The following is an 18,221-nucleotide window of genomic DNA, read 5'->3' on the forward strand; positions in this document are numbered from 1 at the left end:
TCCGTCCCCTCTCCCACCCACGGGGACATTGAAAGTAAAGGACGCGTAAAAGGACGAAGAATAGGAGTAAAGAGGGGGAGGGACGAAATGGGAGATGGGTTGGAGGGAAAACTTGGTGGTGTGTACGATTGACCGATGGGATGTTTGGAAGGTGGAGAGACGGAAGGGGTGGAAGGATGAAAATGGTTGCTGAAGGGTGGAGAGACGAAACCCGTCCCATGCTTTCTTTCGACCTTATACCCACCAAAACCACCACAGCCTATTCCTTCCCCTGACTCCCCCCTGTATCCGCCGTAGTTCCCTATTCAGACTCTCTCGCTCCCCCTCTACAACTCCCAGCCGACGGTTACCCCTCCGTCTTTCCTTCTAAAATACCCTCCCGCTGTTCCCCATTCCCTTTCCGCCCCCCTCCCTCTCTTTCTCCTCTCTCTCGCTCTCTCTCTCTCCCTCTCCCTCTCCCCCACTCCTCCCTTCCCCTCTTCTCGCCGCGCAGCACACCCTCCCATGAACCAGAGCGCATTTTGAGCCGGTCCTTGCCGCCTGCCGCTTGTTGCTGCCTGCCACCGCCAGGGCTCTGCGCGATCGCCCTCTCTTTCTCACACATATTCCCCGTTTCCTCCGCGCCGCGACGCGCCGAAGCCGACCGACCGACGGACGGAACGACGTCGTAGTCCGTGCGTGTGTACGGGCCTCCTTGTCCTCCAATCCGCTGTCGGCTCCGCGCCTCGCAAACCTACTGGATGAGTGCGAACGACGACACGGCCCTCGGGTTCTGACGGCGGTCGAGGAATTGAATAGAAAGCACGCGTCAACTCGCTGCTTCTCCGTTTCACTGTTTTTGAAGATCCAAGCCACCCCTAAATCTCCCCCACAGTTAAACTCCATTCCGTTCACCTAGATCGGAACCGGTGTTTCCTTGGGAGTCGTGAGTTTTTTCCCGCCGGGGATAAGACTTCGATTCGTGAGGGTTTCCTGCTCTAGCGGCGGGGTGCGAAGGAGTTTGCCGGCAGGACTCTTAGAGGCGAACTTTTGCCTTCCCGCGTTTGTGAATTCCCCCCCTATTTTTACCCCCCCCCCACTGGTCGTTTTCCCTCCCAGTTTACCTGCACCTATTGGCTTCTTTTCCTCCCAAAAACACGCAGGCGACCCCTGTGTATCCCTCCTGTGTTTTCCCCTCCAAAGGAGACTGAAGCGGTCAGCGTGCTGCGAGTGAGTTTTCGACTCCCTTTGGCCGTCAAACCGACCAACGACTCAGCCGATAGACGGTAAAAAACGAACGTCGCTAAGGAGAACGTTCGTGTCCCGATCAGTTGTCCTTCGCTCGCCTTGGTGGCTTACTCCCCCGAGTGATTTTCCACGTTCGAGTCGGGATTGTCGGCGGTGACGGCCTTGCGAGTATTTTTGAGTTTCAGTGAGTTTTTTTTATTTCCGCTTGTGTTGCCCCTTATATTTGTTTCATCGAGGAATAAGTTCCACGCCCTTTTCTACCTTCCATTAAGTGTTTTGTTGTTTTTCCCGTGGTGTCACTACTTCTTTCCGAGTGCTTCCCGAACTGGTGTGTTAAGATAGTGGAAGTGCGCCATACTGGCTTCCCGATCGGTCGTGAACGGATAATTCGCCGTAAAGGAGCGTGATTATTCGTGACTTCCCGTTCCCGACCGTCGTCGTCGGTTTGTAAAGAAAAAGGCGAGAGTTGATCGTGTAAACTTCGTCTTAAAGTTCGTTCATTCCTTCCTTTCACAGCAGTGCCGGGAGAGTTTTTCGAACTTCAAGTGAGGAAAGAGGAGACTGTTGCTTAGTGGAAGTTCCCTCTTCAATAAAAAAAGGTTATTTCCGAGGAGACGACTTGATGACGTCAGTTTTACACCGCTCTTTTTGACGTCAATACGGAAGATACGATTCCGAGGTGGGAAATTGTTCCCGCACTTACACGCGAATGAGAAGAAGCTGGAGAAAACCCATTGCAGCCGTCGGAATACCCTCGGCGCCCACAGCACGCTGAACGTGAGTACAGCAAATCTTTTACACGCCGATTGACCAAAATGAGTTACCCTTGACGAATGATGGTTCACTAACTTTGGTGAAGGAAAACTCAACGGAATTTTATGGAACAAGGAAAAGAGTGAGTGTAGACGTAGGCTTTTGAAGTGTGGGTATGAAAAAGAATGGTAAAAATGAACATTATGTGTGAAGGAAAGGAAGTATGTGGGTGGGGAAGACTCAAGAGAAGACAAAAAAGTGGATAGAGAAGAGGTATAGAATCGATGAGATTTTGAAATTCATATTTTATGGGAGGATATTTCTTAAAAGGAAGAAGAGCGGGAAGAGGTTGCACGAAGTGGGTTGAGAATATAGGTAGGTGAATTGTGTGGAACTAATCGTGCTTATATTGATTGCTAAGGAGAGTTTTGAAAATATTCAATAGTTTTTATGGCCGTACCACAACCCACCTCGGAGTGATTAATTGAATGTTATATGTGTCGCTCAACACGCTAACTAGAGAAGTTTTACTCTCCGCGACATTCTACGAATACGACATTGCGCTTCGGCGACGAGCGAAGCATTTAAACGATGCAGCAGGATTTTGACGCATAACCCCGTCGCCGATGGATATTCCCCTCCCCCACTAACTGCGATTGCATCTCTATTATGCTTTCCTCATGTACTATCGGTTGATTTATGAATATATGTACCTGCAGAAATCCCCCTTTCGTTCAAGCCAACGTCCAAATAGACGCCGAAGGACCCTAATCATCCACCCACACTCATATGTCCAATTTATTGATTTCCATTTGATGAGTAAACACATTCTGATTCCTCACCTAATGAATTCTCGTTAGGCATAAGGTCATCCATGTTATTAACCTCAAATACCACGCACTATTTGAGGTCAACTGGTCACAAATGTATGTGGTAGAAAAAAAAATCAGAATCCATTTCGATTGAAATCCTCCTACAAGGATAAATAACATTGAAATTCATAATTTTAAAGCGTTTGTCTGCAACGACGTGGAGATTTCGCAGTTTTTTGGGATGGCTAGTCTGTAATGGAATAAAGCATAACTATCACATTTCATTATTTTAGTTTTTTTTATTTTAATCAATGATGGAAAAATAAGTATGAAAAACATAAAAGTACGGCCTAAAATTCTCTTAGCGAAGTATTTTCGGTGGTAAAGCCGTTGCTTTAGATTACGACCAGCGGTCAATATTTTTTGGTTGAAATACTTCTTGCGTTTAAAATATTGTTGAATATTCACTCGATGGTAGACTCGGAACCTAAAATAATTCCAAACATATTCACTTAATATGACTCAATTTCAAAAATCGATTATTTGTCAATATTATGATGCTATGGTTTCAACATTTGGATTAGGTAATAACATTAGGACAGAAAATGAAGTGTTCAAAGAACTGGAGGTATTTCCGCAGTTATTTGGAAATATAGGGAAGTATTGATGCAGAAAAAGTGGCGTCATACCATGGTGAAGTACTGAACAGTTATGAAGGTCCACCCGCCCAAGCCTGTGGGCATGCCGCCGCTACTGCCCCCGACATTGCAGCAATTGTGATATGATGCATAAACAAATATAAATGTACAATAAATTGTTACCAGAGTTTATGCATAATATTTGTAAAAAATATCGTAATCCATCACGACCAAGGTTTCGGTTCTAATTACAGAGTCAAGTCTTTTCGGTCTTCCTTCCTAAGGTCATATGCCCGTTCTGCGGCAGAAGGTACCGCACTTGCAAAGGCAACTCCGGCCTACTTGAGGCAACTCCGACTTTTGCATCAGTGTTAATTCTTTCTTCCTCGATTTTTTCATTCTATCAAACCCTTGACGGTAATTGTGTTTTTTTCAGAGGGGAGTGAAGAAAAACTAATCTTCTTTAATTGCTGGAATCTATATTTGTGACGGGTGGCTGTTCGAAATCGCCCCGATAAAGACTGATTTTAGTGTGGTTAACGCCATTGCTACTATCGACCGTCCCATTTAAGATAAAAGGCTTATAAGGTGAGCATTATTCTGAAGGTTAGGTGGAAACTCGGTTACCCTGTGGCCCGAACTTTGAGTAACCTACTTCTCTGACGTTTTACTTTAATTGCTATATAGTATTTGTTTCACATTCACAGCTGTTAGTGTCCGTGAGAAAAATTATTTTTTATATTATGTATTTATTTTATCATAGAGTAAACCTTATATTTTCAATTTGTTATTCCACCAAATAAACGATTAGTATCTGTATTGTAAAATATTGGAATTAATGAGAGCACTCTAGATGAAAGACATTATTAATTTTTCTCGAACGTGACCCAATTGGTGAGTAAAAATATGATTCAGTTGTTCAAGTATTTTTTGTTTCGCAGAATAATTTTGCTCTCATTTTAATAATTTTCATTTTGTTTCGTTAAACTTGTTTTGCGTGCCTTATCCTTTCTAAGCAAAAATCTTACAAATTGACTCGCTTAGAGGCTTTTGGGGTGTATTTTATCTCAAATTATTTACAAAGGTGTGGTTAAATTAATGTTGTTTTTAAATATTAGGGAGCATTCTTAAAATTTTTTCTCGATTTTCAACATCCGTTAAAATATATCTCGTTGCATTCCTAAATAAATCATGGAGCAAAAATGGGAAACTGGATATTATAAGTGAAACAGACTAGCTCAAAATGAACTTGGCACACGTCTAAATTTGTACAATGCTGCTACATTAAACCCTTAATGGGGAAACATATTCGGATAAAAGTGTGGGTCCTCCATTCAGAAAAGTTTAACAAAAAGGATGGGTTATACTTCCGACTTGTGAATACCATGTTTGGAAAATGCAGAAAATATTATGTGTGCTAAGGAAAGGATGTTAGTTAAAATTATATTGAGTTCCAGAGGATCCGCTGGAAAATAGTTACGGAAGGGTGCGAAGTGTAGGACCGGGTTTATGGAAACGCGTATGTTAGGACTCCCTCTTGGCACCAAGAGAGTATAGCACTAAGAGAGAATTGGTGCTTTCGACTCGAATTGCGAATTCTGGATTAAGGGAAACCCTCACTATCTCAGAGCATTGGCAACGGTGATAGAATTAAGGAAATTTATTCCAGAGCTTATAAAGTAGCTTATTTTTTCCTTTAAAAATTCAAAGCTACAGCAAAACATTGATTACGAAAATTGTTATCGGAGAGGGTAATCGGTATTTGCAACACTTATACGAGGGCCCATTTACCGATTAATGCTTTTTTTTCAGATACCCTTTTCGCACATAGCGTTGGCGGACGATTGGTTATGGCGTAGATGCTAAATTCAGGACGCATTCCAGTATTACAGTTACACTATGGGAGGATATATAACTACTTAGCAGAAAAGTATGTTATAGGCTGAAAAACAAATAAATGTTATTATTGTGGCGCAATGATCGGTCAATAATTAAATGAAGTAACTCGGCTTTAACTACGTGTTATTTTGGCAACATTAGTTTATCCCTCGGATATTTTAAAAACGGAAGTATCCGTTTAATTTTACTTTTGCATTCCTCTCCATTTACCGACGAAATTTGAGAAAATGTACTCTTCCTATTTCTCGTTGATGATTTTATTCCGAGAAGCATTCGTGCTATAAAATTAGAGTATTAGTAATTAGGACAACTTTAAAAACTGATACTCTGCGGAATTTCATTGTGATTGGACAATGGCGTTAAATTGACTTTATAGTCACCGCTGGGCGTTGTGCATTCACTTCTGAAGAGTTTCATTATTTCTTTTTGCAGGTGTAATGTGTATCGCTTCTTAACTCGGCCTTGAAGAGTGCTCATTCTTGCCTTAAGATTAGGTAATTTAACGCTTACTCACACCGGCAGGCCAAGTACCCAGTATGACCAAAGACAACACTTTTTTTAATAAAAACAAATTTGGAGGAGATGAATTGTAAATTATTCGTGCTTGCATGTATCGTAACTGTTTACTGCAAAGGTCCTAAGCATTTTTTTTCCTGCAAATCTTTTCTTGAAAATATTTCTCTTTCTATCCGAGTAATGGCTGACTGCGACCTCATATTCCTCCTTATTCACCACTAGTTCCTAAACGTATTCTGAAAGATCTCTCTTCCCGCTTCTTTTTTCTATGGTCTACTTACTATTAGCGTTTTTCATCTAGAATAATTATGACCTTTCCGTCTTCATCGAACGTCGACACCCCTAAAATGACAGGCTACTACAGGTGTGCATTTTAAAGACGTTTTTGCCCAGGGTAGTATCATTACGTCGGTTAACCTTGTGCTTGCTATAAAATTATATATGCCAAGAACTCCATGGAGGCAAGGATGGACAAACATCGCTGAGCTGCGTTTTGGCGATCGAAAGTCTTGGTAAGCAACTAAAATCCATTTTAGATTTTCCTTGATTCATGAAGTAGAGAATTTTTGTGCGAAAGAAAAATGTTTGATTACGTGTCTAAATTATTGCAAAATGTTGTAGATCTTCTACTTCATGAGTTAAAGATGGTCTGCCATATGTTCTGGTGCAACAATCTCTTGAAATAGGAGTACTCAGGTGATCTGATGGCGTTGCTCTGTTATCATGTGTATTCCTGAAGATTGTTAGAATCAATGAGGAGTCTAAGAACGTAGTGGTGCACAACGTAAACGTAGTACACATTTCATCGGTCATCCTTAATCTGCATCTCATCCCTGACAATAGATAACGTAAATAATGAAATAAAAGAACCACGACCTCTCGGTTACTCAATGCTAATATTTAAATTTTATTTTAAATTAATTTTTGTTAAATTATTAACAGTAATGCAATTTTATTCATCGCACAGTTAATTTATTGACACTATATATCCAAGCCACAACAGGAAACTGTGTCAGGGTGAACTGGTAATATCTATAACATTTTTTCACGAAGCAAACAATCTCTCTAAAAATGTTTTCCAATTAAAGTAAATTTGAATTTTCATTTGTAAATAAAATAAGGTTAAAGGGTGTAAATTGAAAGAATTAAGTATACTAATAAAGAAAAAAAACAATAGCGAAAGAATATTAGAAGACACATGCCATATTTAGGGCGGACGTCTGTGATTATAATTCTTTGAGGTGTAAATATTTTGTTTGTGATTGTCGCCGGTGGGAGTATGGTGGCGGTGGAGGAAACTGTTACCCCTGACCCTTCTGCGCAACTCAGTTGAAATTTTCTTAACTAGCTCGTCTCAATGCGCTCTAGTGCGTAAAAATCTCCGGAAACGTATTGTTCCACATTTTATGTTTCTTAACAAATATCGGAAGACCTTGAGTGGTATGCTGGAATCTTGAACACGGGGAAGTACAGACGGTTTCATCCTCCTGAAATTCGCCCCCGCTCTAATATAAGGGAGTGATGGGGGTTGAAGGACTACCGCGCACGCAAAACGCCCACAGTCCGGGAGGGTCCGTTAACTAGATCATCTCCCGCCGATGTTTACCGAATCGCCCTTCGCGGACAAAAGGGACTTGCCCTCGGTGTCCATGCGTGGCAAATTGCCGCCGCTTCACAGAAAGCGACAAACCCAACGAGTGGATTCATCCTTTGTGCGCCCCATCACCGCTCTATCCTGATTCTCAAGGGAATAATTACCCTATACCCTCTCCCCCCTTCCCCCCGTACTCCACTCTACACCTCCCACCCTCTCTACAGCGCCCATCAAATCGGTTCCCATCCACCCCTCCCCAACGCTCGGGCCCCGAATTCCCCTCTCGCGCCTTGGCGGCCTCTCACCGATCCACCTCCGGGGCAACCCTTCCTCGTCCTCCCGCTCACTTAAAGCCTCATTCGAACGGAACCCATCGGTTTTCGGGCGGAGCTAATTCAAGCACTCGCGCCGACAGACCCCTCCTCCCCCTCCACTCGTCGCTTCTCCTTCTCATCTACTTTTCTCTCACTCATAGATGTCGAGCTGTCGTGTGTGTGTGAACTCGGACTGTGTGTGTGAAGAGAGCATTCCTTGTGTAGTATACTTTTCCTCCTCCCCCGTCCACCCATTTCACCCTATTTCACGTCTCTCAAACCACACTATTTCGTCCACACCCTCTCGAGGGAAGCGGAGTAGGATGAAGTCGACGTGTGCGAGTTTACTTGGCGACGGGAAGTGAGTGCTCCCCTTTTTGTCGAACGGGCCCTGGCAATTGTTCAGGGCGGCCGGGAAGTGCCGACGCTCTCGCGGGCGGACGAGCACAAAAGAGGGAGGAGGGAGTTTTCTCCGCGGACCGAGGGAGAGAGTCGAGCGTGGTTTATTTTTTTGCGGAGCGCACTCACTCCTCTTCCTCCCGTCTCCTATGGCCCACGTCTATGCATTTCACCTCTGCCTCCGTCGGGACGACCCGTCGAACCCCATCTGCCACCCGGGGGATACGAGACAGCCGACGGTGGCTCGAGGACGCCGGGCAGGTGGCCAACGGTGGGAGATCGTCCTTACATTACGCCATCTCGTCCGGAGGATGGGATTTTGGCGTTATGCGCTTCCCGGGAAAGAATTGAGCGGAAATGATACGACACCTCGTGTACGTTCATGTTACTCCTAAAATCGTAGAAGTCATTTCTATTGAATGGTTTCCGAAATTAATTCAGATAATGAGTTACCTATTACTGTTTCTATCTTGTAAAGATCTTTGTGTTTCATTTTCATCGGTTAGTATTTGAAAGCACCCCTGGAAAGTATAGTTAAGGAATATCATTGCCTAATCCTTCAACCTCCACTGCTATTTTTCAGTTAGCCCAATAAAATCAACACCCGCCCTCTTATTTTCCGTTAGCTTTGAATTATTTATAGTAATTAAAGATAACGCAAAATACTCTGAGGGAAGTGCATTATGTACAAAAATAAAAGTACACTTGTTTTGCGTGATGTCATATCAGGGTTCTGTTAGCTACCGAAGTGCGGTTAAGAGTTACTAATGTTAATGAGCGTATCTTAGCGGATGATCCCGTTACTGTCGTGGCATCTCCCGCAGTTCTTATGAATTTGCCGAGCGTATTAGAATTATTTTCAAGAAGACTGACAGTTATCCGATTAATATTTACTCTTACTAATTAGCTAAATGAATAGTTAATTCTAAATGAATAGTCAAATAATCTAACTGAATCTGAATGAATTGTTAAATATCCTTTATGCTGTCCTCTTTCTTGTTGGTGAAAAATGGCTTTTAGGCAACGATAGGAAAACAGACCAAAAAACTAATTATGTCCGGTGCAATTCAATCATTTTTTTTTATTGTCAAATGTTTTCTTGCCTAAAAGATTTTCTTCGGTTTATGAGACTCATAATTAGGAATTTAAATATAATATATGTGTACATTTTCTTCGTTTCTATGATATTTACGTGAAATGTTTGCACTCATCGTCAAGAGGAAGTATTACCTTGGGTAGGCACATGGGAGCCTTGACCAGGAAGGGCAACGTTCTGGAGAGCACTCAGGTGAGCTGCGGACCAATAGCGAACCGTGGGTTCGCACGGGTACTATCCTTTTATTGGAACTGAGTGGAAGTAGTACTTATTTTCTATAAACAAGGACTGGAAACTGAATTAATACCATAAAAGTGAAGATGTAGCTTTCAATAAACCTCGGGAACATTTTTTAAAAAACTCGTTTGTATTTGCTTCGTATGGATTCATGGTGCATTTTAAAAACACTAGATTCTTATTTGAGAAGTAGTTGTTTAGAAACGGATTGTCTGAGATTTATTTCAATAACTTAACTTTGGGCTTTTGTTCGCATCTTTAAAATTGTAAATAAAAGAATCTAGCGTTGTCGCAACACACATTACGATTAAAGGAAAAAGAGGCAAGTTATTTTTTCTCGAAAATCTTTTAATATTGTCTTGTAAATGCGTCAAATTTTGTAGAAGGCAATAACTCCAGCCACTAATTTACAGAATTAAAAGTCATAATTCATCTGAGTGTGGTCAAATTTCCGCTCTGATGTGGTACTTAATCATTATCTGATACGTTTAACGCTAAGGAGTTCATGGGGCCCATATTTCACTTCAGCTAGCTCACCCCCAGACCATTGTCTCGGATAATTCCGCAGTTAATAAGCATTAAGTGTGTTTTAGCCCTGTTACTCTCCCAGCACTGGCAAGAGTTAGTGCTTAAGAGTTCGGACACTCGGTAAAGCTTAAAGAGTAACATAAAGTAATTGGGATAAGTGTACTGTTAGTTCGTCACCCATATCAAGTACGCGTTTGATATTTATATTTCCTCTAATTTAGGTATATTTTTCCATATCAGCACGCCCAAGAAGTCCGTTTGGTACAGCATGAGACAATATTATTAGCTACGTTTACATACTGAAGAAATCGATGAGTTACACGAGATGAAACGTACCAGAAGCAATCATATACTCTGATATGTGATTTCTTTTCTTGTGGTACGCCTTTTTTGCGCTCGTCAATTAGGAAGTGAGTAGATGGGATTAGCCAGGTCAGTTGCCAGTCCTGTTTCGCTACGATAGTCAAGGTTACCAAGCACCGTGTATCAAATTAAAAATTTCTTCACATTTCAGCAAAATTCAAGATTTATGGTATGAAACAATACAGTGACGAAATTTTTAAATGGTTCATGTAATGTTTTCATCTCTGAGATTTTCTGCAATCTAGGGGGGACATGGGGGTGGGATATACCTTTTTCTCCGCCGGCCACTATGCTCAGCTTACGTCTCCGAAACACGAATAATCATATTTATTTAGTACATCACTAACGCTGAATATTTAGGTACACGGGAAGAAAAAAGTCGTTGTTCTCAGCAATGAAAAATGAGAGACGTCATTCGCCGCTCGTTATACGTTGATGGACGCTGCAGTTGAACTTCTGAGTCTCAGTAGCATTGTTTAGGGCTACTTCCCTCGAAACGCAGGCGGGGTCTTAACCGTGACCACCCTCAACGGTGATTGCCCGTGACAGTGGCAGGTAGCGTGCACGTATATAGTACTAACTTGGAAAAACCTTATGTGATTTTATGGAGGAGAATCGTATCGTGTTTACGAAACTGTTAGTGTCATGATTTATGCATTCTTTCTCTGTCACTCCCCAACGAAATTTTTTCCTCCATTTCAGTATGCTGGTGTTTGTGGCACAGAAGGTAATGATAATAATCCAGTAGAAATAGAGAAACTGGAAAATTCTTTGGCTGACTTAAGATAGGAATGACTAAGACTAAGTTTTCACCCTATTTTATACACGAAATTTAGATATATCTGTTGAAAACAAAAATGTGCCTTTGTTTGCATTAAGCGGAATGAAAATTTGAATAATACTCTTTATATGTTCACACTAAATTGTTAATCGTATGCCCGAGGTAATAATGCATCTAATTAATGAATGTTGCCAGGTATAATCATAATGCTGGTTGAATCATTTTGTTTTAGTAAGCCATTTTGGCGTGTACGGGACGTTTAAAATTCAAACTATGCGGACTTCGAGTGTTAGAATATATATTGAAATATACTTTGCATTTATGTTCATTTGATAAATTTTTCACCATTAATTTGTAATAACCAGATTCAGGAGATCGTGTTAAGCACTGCAGCGACTATGGTATAACCCACGGAGATTTTACGGATTAACTGGTTGAGAAGGTTTAGTCCGTGATTGGTATGCTTGTACCGAGACCGATTATGAAGGTAATGAATTTTATATGCTTCTAAACCCCAAAGGTAGCTGTATCGGAGTTCATGGACACGCTTAATCCTTACTTTGAAGGATACATTTCCAAGGTAAACGAGAGTTACAAGGTCAACGTCCGATTTTCTGTTTGGAGTTCAATCCGTATCACTGATATAAAACTTCTCAATTAGAAGAATCATAGTGGGGTTTCGGCAAGTAGACTTTCGGCTCTCACCCCTATGGGGATAGGCAGTGTAGGAATGCCTAGGTTTGTCAATGATCAGCTCCTGGACCGTCTATCCTTTTACCAGGAGTTCGTACTCTATCCTCGCAGGATGACCTCAGCGGTCTTTTTGGGCAAGGGACGATGGTGTCATTGTTTAGCAGACGAAATTGAAAAGGAAAAGTAGAATGATTTCAAGGGCCAAATTCATTTCGTCCCTTTATCCAGGAGTCATGGTTTCGTCGCGGCACCCAATACCAGGCTCGATTTAGTGTTTCACATTTGTCCTGAGGCTTTTATTTCCCTTTCTCCATGGCGGGGTAAAAATAATAAGTTATATATCTACCTCTATAACAGCAAGCCATCCATCTAACCTTGTGTGTTATTAGTAGATCTCATTTGAGAAATAAATGAACAGTAGGAAAGAGATGGATGGGACTAGGAGTGATTTACATATATATATATATATATATATTACATATATATATATATTACATATATATATATATATATATGTAAATATATATATATATATGTAATATATATAGATATATATATATGTATATATATATATATGTATATATATATATATATATACATATATATATATATTTACATATATATTTACATATGTAATATATATATATGTAATATATATATATATGTATATATATACATATATATATATATATATATATATATATATACAATAGAGATATTTTGAGTCCTGGCAACCACGGGGCTCGGCCCAATCGGCCGTGTGTCGTGCCCGGCAGCGGGGGAGGCAAGGCTTCCGCGGTCGTCATCCCACGAAACCCTTGCAAGGGAAAACCAGCAGCAGCAGGACAGAAAACGCAGGAGAAGAAGACCAAATTAGTTAGAATAGGAACGTGGAATGTTAGGACAATGATGAGGGCAGGGAAATTGGAGAATGTTAAGCGAGAGATGGAAAGGGGAAATATAGATATTTTAGGTCTATGCGAGGTGAGATGGAAAGATAGCGGGGATTACTGGAGTGATGAGTATAGAATAATATACAGCGGTGGGGACGAGAGCCAACGAGGGGTTGCCATAGTATTAAATGAAGAGGTAGGAAGAAGCGTAGTCAACATAGAGCAGGTAACGGATAGAATACTACTAGTGGAGATAAAAGCAGAACCGACGAACATAGTTATTATTCAGGTATACATGCCACCGAGCAACCATAAGGAAGAAGAGGTCGATAGGATATACGATCAGTTAGAGGACATGATCGCGTGTGTTCCAGCAGGGAAACATTTGATAGTGATGGGGGATTGGAATGCGACAGTAGGCGGAGGAAGAGATGGTGATGAGGTAGGGGACTACGGTTTAGGCACGAGGAATGACCGCGGGGAGAAAGCAGTTGAGTTCTGCAGGAGACAGGGGTTAGTCATCACCAACACTTGGTTTAGACACCACAAAAGACGCAGGTATACATGGAAAATGCCAGGTGACTCAGGAAGATATCAGCTAGATTATATCCTGGTTAGACACAGGTTTAGGAACAGTGTGATAAATTCCCACAGCTTCCCGGGAGCGGATGCGGACTCAGACCACAATTTAGTTGTTATGAAATGTAGCGTACGGTTCAAAAAGATAAGGCAGGGGCGGCGAGTTAGAAAATGGAATGTAGAAGCATTAAATGGGTTGAAAAGGAAGGAATACAAACAGGCGGCAGAGAAAATCATGGAGGATGGTAAAGGGCTTATAACTATCGAAGAAAAATGGGAAATGATCAAGAAAGGGTTGTCTAAAGCCGCGAAAGACACTATTGGAACCGTTAACGCTAAAAGGACTAGGAAACCATGGATCACGGATGAGATGATTACAAAGATGGCTGAGCGGCGAAAATGGAAGAATATAAATACAGAATTAGGCAAAATGAAGTACAAAGAATTGAACAATAAATTGAGGCGGGCAACAAATAAGGCAAAAGAAGCATGGTGGAAGACGCAGTGCGAGGATATGGAAAGTCTGCAGAGGAAGGGTGAAATCGGTGCGCTGTACAGCAAAGTTAAATCGTTATCGGGAAGTAAGAACGGAAGAGCTATGCTAACAGTTAGAGATAAGGCGGGTAAGGTAATAGTTGACGCAGGAAAGATCCAAGAGAGATGGAAGGAGTATATAGAAGAACTGTATAGTAAAGAACTCAGACCAACAAAGTTAGACATTGAAAAAGAAAATGACGTAGAGGAAGACAGCTTAGGTCCAGGCATACTAGACAATGAGATAGAAAGGGCATTAAGGGAGATGAAACTAAATAAGGCCGTGGGGGTAGATAACATTCCCGTGGAACTTTTAAAATGCTTAGGAAAATGTGGGAGGAAGAGGCTATATGGGCTGATCCGTAGCATTTATGAGGAGGGAATCTGGCCGGAAGACTTTGTGAGATCAGTTTTAGTTCCGATTCCGAAAAAGGTAAAGGCCACGTCATGTGAGAACTATAGGATAATTAGTTTGATATCCCACGCAGCTAAAGTTGTTCTCAGGATCATAAACAAAAGGATAGAGAGTAGGGCAAATGATTACTTAGGGGATGATCAGTTTGGGTTTAGGAAGGGGAGAGGTACGCGTGATGCCATTGCAGTAATGAGATTATTAATCGAGAGGAATATAGAACACAACCAGGAGGTATTTGCCTGTTTCGTAGATTTCGAAAAAGCGTTTGATAGAGTGAATTGGGAAAAACTAATGAGTATATTGCAGAAAATAGGAATAGATTGGAGGGAAAGGAGGCTAATCCGCAACCTGTACATGTATCAGACTGCTCAGGTGCGGGTGGGAAACGGGGAGTCAGGATGGGCAGTGTTAGGAAGGGGTGTAAGGCAGGGTTGCCCATTATCACCGTTGCTGTTCAACCTGTATGCAGAGGAAATGATCAAAGAGGCATGGGAAGAACTCGAGGTAGGAATGAAAGTGGGCGGGGGATTCGTAAAATCAGTTAGGTTTGCTGATGACCAAGCTTTAGTTTGTCAGTCAGCCAAGGGGCTGCAAGCATTGCTGAGTGAATTGGAAATTCAGTGCGACAGGTATGGGATGAGAATCAATATTAATAAAACAAAGGTTATGCGATTTTCTAGAAAGAAAAAGGCTAAGCTTAACATTAAAATAGGAGGGCAAAAAATAGAGCAGGTAGAACAGTTTACGTGTCTCGGTAGTGTTTTGGACCAACACGGTCAAAGTAGTAGGGACGTAAGGAGAAGAATTGCGCTAGGCAAAGAGGCTTTTACAAGGAGGAAGGAGTTAATGACGGGGACGTTGAGTAAGGATGTTAAGAAAAGACTCGTAAAAACTTTGATATGGAGCGTAGCTATGTACGGCGCGGAAACGTGGTCATTGAAGCAGGAGGATAGACGTAGACTGGAAGCTTTTGAAATGTGGGTTTGGAGAAGAATGGAGAAGGTGAAATGGACAGAGAAGAAAACAAATGAGGAAGTACTTGGTATGGTGGGCGAAGAGAGGGGTTTGTTGGGAGCAATCATATGGAGGCAGGAAAAGTGGATGAAGGGGGTGTTGACCGGCAGTGGGATGTTGAAGACTGTGATAGAGGGTAGAATGTTGGGCAAAAGAGGAAAGGGAAGGAACAGGATAGGGATGTTGGACGGGATGAAGGGAGGAAGGAAGTACTCAGAGATGAAGAGGGAACTGATATAGAGTAGGATGATGGATTTTGTGTTTTGTTAGGAGTAATAAAATATTTGTTTGGTAGTTGTGTCCATCCAAAAACCTACCTTAACCGTTAGATTACCTTAAAAAAAAAATATATATATATATATATATATATATATATATATATATATATATGCATATATATACATATATATACATATATATACATATATATATATATATACATATATATACAAGCCATAAACACAGTAATTAACCCGAAGGTCGGTTTGGTAGGTGATGGTAGAGTTCACCCAGTACTAAGCCAGACGGCGTGTGAAATTCACACACTAGGGTAGAGGGGCCAGTTCCTTTCCCTGTGCCGGTTATGGTTTCCCACGTAGATCTGGTACCCGACAAATCACATAGCTTGGGTGGAGCTGCAGGTACCCAGAGACTTACCCGGGGATCGAACCCGGGACCCTGCGGTCAGTAGTCCAACGCTCTACCTCCTGGAATATGTATATGTATGTATATATATATATATATATATATATATATATATAATAAAAGATCCAAATCCCGCACTTAAGGAGGTACTAATTGAATTCGCGTGCAACGCGCCAAATGAGGGTCTATCTCCTTCAGATTTTTCCCTCTTCTCCCCTCCACACCCACGCACCCCCATTTCTATTTCCTTCCCAAGATTCATAAGCCTTGGAATCCCGGTCGGTCGATTTTATCCTCCCGTAACTCCCCAACGGAAAGAATCTCTGCATTTGTAGACCACTATCTGCAGCCGATAGTCCCTACCGTCATTCACCAAAGATTCATACCATTTCCTGGATAGGCTAAAATCAACCTCCCTCCCCCCAGATACCGAGATTACTGTGGCCAATATAGATGCCACATCCCTTTATTCATCCATCCTCCACTTGGAAGGTCTCTCCGCTCTCTAATACTACCTCTCCCAACGTCCTGAGCCGCACATACCCAGCACAGATTTTCTCTTTAGCCTTTCCGAGTTCATCCTCACCCGTTATTTCTTCTCCTTTAACGATTAATTCTTCTTGCAAATCAAGGATTGTGCCATGGGCAGCAGATTCAGCCCTTCCTCTTTCTTGGTCTTGCAGAGAAAAAAATCCTGTTAAGACAACCCCTAATATCTCTATTGTGGCTCAGATATATCGGCGATATTTTCCTTCTTTGGCCGCATGGTACTGAATCCCTGAAAACTTTCATTTTCGACCTCAGTGTTTTGTTCCCTTGCCTCCTTGAATTCTACGGTTTTCTCCTATTAAATCACCTTCCTAGATGTAAGCGTATCATTAATAGGCAAAATGTTAAACACTTCTGAACAAATAAAACTGACCTACAAAAAACAATACTTACATTATAACAGTACCACCCATATCTCACAAAACTCTCCATTCCTTATCCCCTGTCAATAGGAGGACACAGAACCTGCAATTACCCCGAATCCCTAGATAATTTACTCTTAAATCTACACTATTCCCTCCTCAAACGAGATTACCCTGAATTCCTCCCCAACAACTGGATCCGCAGGAATGCCTACACTCCCAAACCTTCCTCCACCTCGGGATCCTACCCTCTTTCAATTTTCACTGCATTCTTTCCGGGCCAAGAATATCAGCAATTAATCCTAAAAGACCTCTCCCCTATCCTCAAAAACCATAATTGCACCGCCAACCTCTTTCCAAAATGTCCCTCTGTTACCTTCAAACGCCTTGCCAACTCATCAAATTTCTTGAAAGCAACCAATCCACTCTTTAAATCCTCGCAACATCCCAAAACCACTCCCATGCTCTGCCATAAACCTAGATGCAAAACATGTCCTACTCTGAAAACCAGAATTCCATCCCTCTCCCACCCGTTTTTAAACCCTTTCGCAACAATTCCCAACCCCTCATGCACCTCCAGAAATGTAGTTTACCTTCTGAAGTGCCAACTTTGCCCTGCCTTTTATTTTGGACAGTGTACCACACCCCTCAATATTAGAATCATTAGCCACGTGGCCTTTTTCAAGAATTATTCTCTGATTGGTTTGCTCCCAATCCCCAAACACGCCTCTGAACACAACACTCCCTTGGATAAATGCTTCAAAATCCCTCACACCCTCTGACCCTCCATTGAATCTAAAAACAATGGAGCAGGCATTCATCTGGCTCATGGATCCCTGGAATTGCTCAGGTATTAACATTAGACATTAATTACCCCGATCTTAACATATTTTCATCCCCCCTCCGCCCCCAACACCTTCCATATCATCCTCGCACTTCTAAAAATCCCCCTCCAAACTCTTCCCCTCGCAAACCTTTCCCCACATTCCTCTTCGACCCTTCGTTTCCAGCCCTATCTTTTCCTCAGTTCTTTTCTTCTCTTCCTTGAGTTTAAGGAACAGTGTGATAAATTCGCACATCTTCCTGGGAGCGGATGCCGCCTCTGACCATAATTTAGTTGTCATAAAATGTAGCGCCCGTTTCAAAAAGATAAGTCAGGGACAGCGGGTTAGAAAATGGTATGTAGAAGTATTAAATGGATAGGCAAGGAAGGAGTACCAACAGGCTGCAGAGAGAATCATGGAAGATAGTCAAGAGCTTAGTACTATCGAAGAAAAATGGGAAAGTATCAAGAAAGGGTTATCTAAAGCCGCAAAAGACACTATTGGGACCCTTAACGCGAAAAGGACTAGGAAACCATGGATCACGGATGAGATGATT

At 41.8% G+C, this 18,221-nt stretch overlaps 1 long non-coding RNA gene across 1 annotated transcript in view; it reads left to right on the top strand.

The window, feature by feature from the left end:
• Positions 1 to 1,947: 1,947 nt before the first annotated feature.
• LOC139698025 (uncharacterized) overlaps positions 1,948 to 18,221 on the top strand; it is a 152,224-nt gene continuing 135,950 nt past the window's right edge. Inside the window, exon 1 of the long non-coding RNA XR_011702839.1 lies at positions 1,948 to 2,004. This is a non-coding gene — a long non-coding RNA (uncharacterized lncRNA). The remainder of the gene's footprint in view (positions 2,005 to 18,221) is intronic.

The sequence above is a fragment of the Hetaerina americana genome, unplaced genomic scaffold (assembly GCF_022747635.1).
Source record: "Hetaerina americana unplaced genomic scaffold, ioHetAmer1.1.p SCAF_8, whole genome shotgun sequence".
NCBI lineage: Eukaryota > Metazoa > Arthropoda > Insecta > Odonata > Calopterygidae > Hetaerina > Hetaerina americana.